The following is a 4669-nucleotide window of genomic DNA, read 5'->3' as shown; positions in this document are numbered from 1 at the left end:
TTTGGGGCAGAGATGGCCCCTGCTCCAGGGAAGCAGCTGGGTCTGATGGGCATCTGGGTTCCCTCAGACCCCCCTGGTTTGGGACAGAGCTGCTCCTGCTCCCCTTTCCCTGCCTGGGTTTGTCCGAGAGGGCTGGAGGATGCACCACCAGTGTGCCCAGCCTTGTGTTGTGTAACTGGACAGGAGGCAGGCTTAGGCTGTATTTGGCAGGTGGGTGTCCCTTCCTCATTAAGCCATCCCCTGGGTAATTACTGGGTTAAGGCCTGATGAGATAATGCTTCATTATTTTTGTGCTATTGGGGGATTAGGAGCAGTGGGATTTCTCAAAGGCTTTATCTCTGCTAAGGACCTTGGGCTGCGAGGCACGTTTGCAGGGTAAGAGGACCTGGGCTCTGCCAGCCCCCTGGCTCCACTTGCCTTCCCAGGGGGGATCCGTGCCAGAGCCTGGGGGGTGGATGCCGGTGCAACGGCTCTGGGCAAGGGGGGGGGCTGTTCCTGCCCCACTTCTGGCAGGGGTCTGCCATGAGGGATCTCCTTTTAATGCTGTTGCAGCCCCATTCATCACCGCGCTCCCGCGGCGGGCTGCGTGCCAGCGGGAGGGAGGAGGTGACACTTAGGAATAAACAGGGAGGTGGGTGGTGTGCGCCGAGACAGGGAGCGGAGGGCGTCCTGGGGGGCTCCTCCTGTGATTTATGGCTGAGATGACGCGGAGCTATCAGCGCGGCCTCTGGGAGCTGTTTACTAACAGTGTCATCTCCTGGCTGGTACGCCGGCGTGGGCTGCTGGCGGGCGTCGCGAGGGGAAAACATCAGCCCTGCATCGCTCCTGCGACACGTCCCGCTCCCAGGATCCTCGTGCCCTTCCCGGGAGCCCGGCCAGAGACAGGCTCAGGGTGCTGACGGGACCGGCGTCCAGCCCTCTGAGAGTCCTAGGGATGCTCTTAATGAGGGAGTTTGGATGGCAGGAAGCAGAAATAGAGTAAAATGGGCTTAAGGAAACAGGCCTGGCTTGGCAGGGGCTCCCCTCCTCGCTGCCACCCCGGCACAGCCAGCCCTCAAGGCGGAGGGATGGAGTTGGCACCGGAGTGGGGAAGAGGCAGGCTGGACGCGGGCCAGGCTGTGCACTTGATCCAAACACAGCTGGAGCTGATCTGATGAAGTGAGAGGTTAAGAAGAGAGCATCTGTTATCTAAAGGGGACACACAGTGGGAAACTGTAAGCTCTTTATTCCCCCCACCCCACCCCCTCTGTTCAGTGCATCATCCCTGACTTTATTTCTTTGATTTATTAAGGAAGCCTGCGCTTCCGGGGCTGTAATTAAGTGCCACTGTGTGAGCTTTTGATAGTGAGTGAATGATATAATGGCTTGCACATTCGCCGTCTGCTCAAGTGCTTTAGGATCTAGATAACACGAGGAGGGATTTCTGCTGCCCCCCGGGAACCGCAGCGGTGCCGGGGCTGAGTCACGGCGGGGTTTAGCTGAGCGTGGTGGTGCCGGGGGAACGGGGAGGGATGTGGGAGCCACTTAGCACTGCTGTGGAAGCAGGGTGCAGGAGAGCATCCATGACCCAGGCTACAGTCCAGCTGAGAAGGGAGTTCACATCCTCTTGCAAAAGCCCATCACAGCGTCTTCACAGGCTGCTGGAGACTAAATCGGGTGTCAACCCTCCTTGTTCCCTCCCAGCCTCGGGTGGTGATGGAGGTGGAGAGGGGACCGCGGCCCCTCTGCCGAGGCTCCTGGCTGTACCGTGGTGCTGTCCCTGTGCCGGGGTTTTTTTTTAGGGTAGAGAGGGCTCGAGCATCTGTAGCCTCGAAGAACAGTTGCTGTCAGCATCCTGCCTGACGCGCAGGTTCCCCTCCGCTGCCAGAGCAGTTTGCTGGCACCGTGTTGGTGCAGAGCCAGGGGCTGGGGAGTGCTGCCCAGCAGCATCTTCTGCTGCCCCCTCCAGCTGCTGGGAAGGGGCCAGCGCTCGCAGCCACACGCAGCTGGAGGTGCCACGAGGGTTTTGCTGGAGCTGTGTCACCCCCTGCACCCTCCTGAAATTCCTGGCATGCCACCTCCGCCCCTGTGACAAGGTGCTGTCCTGCGTCTCCCTGCACAACAAGGAAAGGCTCCCAGGCAGGGGTGGCATTTCTAGGCAGACATGCAGGGTATTGTCGTAATGCCAAGGGAAAGGTCTTCTACTCTAAAGCACGAGCCTCAGCAAGTGGTCTGGTTTACATTCCCACTGGGCATCTCCGTATGCCATGCTGCAGGCTGCCCGGCACCGGGGTCTCTGATGCTGCTGGCAGCCCTGTCCCTGTCCCCGTGATGTCCCAGGCCACGCTGGGAAACCCACGGTCACTACTGGTGTCTCTGGCTTTCCCCCAGGGCTCAATTCTGCCCTTGGTTCCCAGGACCAAGGCTGAGCCTCCCTCTGTGCCCCAGCAGTGCTGCTCCGACACCCCCACGCCTGGTTTTTAGGCAGATATAAATTTCTTTTTATTATAAGGACCATTTTTGATAGATAACAGGGTTATTTTAGTGGCTTGGCTAACAGCCACAGGAGCGAGCTCAGTGTCCAGAGCAGCATTTCTCAGCAGTGGCTGGTGCTGCAGCTCACGAGCTGGCTGCCTGCAGCTGCGGGGGCAGCAGGAGGAGGAGGAGGAAGGGGTAAAAAAAAAAAACCAACCAACCCTACATGTAAATAAACTTAAAAATAAAAAGTGACAGAGATTATTTGCTGCTTAATGAACTAAAATGTCCAACCTCCCACCGAGCAGCAACATTGTTTATAAACTACAGAAAGGGCTTTATTTTAATGGGCAGTAAATCTCATTCATCCCCAGCCCTGGCAGTCAGGAGTGTGCGGGATGAATAGGCTGGCGCTGAACGTGGCCTCCTCGCTCCTGCACTCCCTCTGGCTGGCTTCTCTGCTGGGTATTTTTTTCCCCCCTTGCCCATATTTGCTGTTTTCCTCTCCTTCCTAATCCCCTCCACAGTGCCGATAACAGTTATCTGGCCAGGAAGAAAGGAAGAATCCATCCCTGTGCCTCGGCATGTCACATCCGCTCGGTTTTGTTTATTCACTCGAAAAAAATACACCCCCTGCCCCATTCTGTCTCTGGGTGGCAGCTGGAGAGTGGCCCGAGATAATCACAACCTTATTTTTTATTTATTCCTCTTAAATAAAGCCTCCTGTAGCCTGCAGGCAGATTTTGTGCAGTTGCACCCATCCTGCTCCTTGCTCTGCAAATGGGGAGTGAGAGCGATGGTAATCGGAGCAGAACCCCGGTGCTTTGGGCAGGTCCCCCTGCAGATCCCCCTCGGAGGGGACATGGTGGCTCCAGTGCGGGGACTGGAGTGGGCAGGACCAGCATCCCCTGCCCCACAGATGGCATCTGGCAGTCGAGTGATCGTAGGCACAAAATACCTTTCGATATTCGATCTCAGGCAGAGAATTGTAGAAAATAAATATACGGTCTGAGCGTCCGTGGAAATGAGAGCATCTGAGGTGGGGGGTGAGATGCTTGGGAGAGGTTTCGCTGCTTGGGGTTGAAAGGGACGATGACAGGTTGTTCCGAGCTAAAAACAGGTTTGGGAGCTGGTCAGGCCTTGCGTGACACACGGTTGTTAGCTGGCAAGCACGTTGCTGAGACTTGAGCTGGGGGCTCTTGAGCTGCCGGGAAGAGTTGGGTACCCGTCACGGGATAGGGGCCACGGTCAGGTCAGGTGGGAATTTCAGACATGCGTGACTTTCCCCCGGGACAAATCAGGCACCTCAAAAACTTCTGACCATAACTCACAGGGTGACGTACTCCTAAGGCAAGAAAGAAAATAGTAAGTTATCTATTCCTGTTTGAGTTTAATATCCATAATCTGCCATTAATCAAACCAGGACTATAAGATCCTTACTTAGGCCTAATCAGTGCATAATGGATTATCTACAGGAACTAATAAAAGGTAATTATCTATGCTTTGCAAGTTCCAATTACTGTACTTATATGATCAATTAATTCTTGTAACAGTTTCACAGGTGCAATTTGTGTGACAACATTACGCTGACTCCAGGCAGAGGCTCAGCGCCTGCCAGGCGACGCGGCGGCACGGCTGCGGGCAGGGATGTGGGGGGCAGCGGGTGCCGGCAGCCTCCTTACACCGGGCAGCACGGAGCTGGTGTTCGCAAGGCTTCCAGCCCTGCACGGTGGTCCTGCCCCCAGCAAATCACTTCTGCCCTGTGCCATTTCCCTCCCCGAAGCAGGAGACGGAGCGCGGGTTCGGGAGCCTCTCGGCGCCGTCCATCGCTGCGTGTCCCAGGGGACATTACCCCTTCTCAGCGTCACCCCGGGGAGCCCCGCTGCTCCCTTCCCATGCCCCAGCCTGGCCAGGAGGGCGAGCAGAGCCCTGTGCAGAAGGCAGCTGGCTCCAGTCATCTCCTTCTCCCCGCCTGTCCTCGCGTCCCTCTCGCTGGCTTGCAGAGTCGTCCGAAGGTCTTAAAGGAGGTGGAAATATTCCAGCAATGTCTGTGCAGTTTTAGGGATGGCTTAAAATTACAATAAATTTGAGACACTTTACATGTCCACTTGGGGCCCAGCATTGTTATGGTAATTTGAAGCAGATTGAGTCAAGGCTTGTGGCAAATGGCAGATCTAAGGGCTCTAGCAGGAATGGGGCTGGGGGGGGGGGATGG

The 4669-nt window shown here is 56.3% G+C and overlaps 1 protein-coding gene across 1 annotated transcript in view; it reads left to right on the top strand.

Moving 5' to 3' along the window:
- The first annotated feature begins 358 nt into the window (after nucleotides 1-358).
- Nucleotides 359-4669, top strand: part of RXRA (retinoid X receptor alpha) — a 66508-nt gene continuing 62197 nt past the window's right edge. The window contains exon 1 of the mRNA XM_026860581.1: nucleotides 359-375. The gene's annotated coding sequence lies outside the window, so the exon portion shown is untranslated. The remainder of the gene's footprint in view (nucleotides 376-4669) is intronic.

The sequence above is a fragment of the Athene cunicularia genome, assembly GCF_003259725.1.
Source record: "Athene cunicularia isolate RWA chromosome 17 unlocalized genomic scaffold, athCun1 chr17_part1, whole genome shotgun sequence".
Lineage (NCBI taxonomy): Eukaryota > Metazoa > Chordata > Aves > Strigiformes > Strigidae > Athene > Athene cunicularia.
This window is presented reverse-complemented; position numbering and strand designations above follow the sequence as displayed.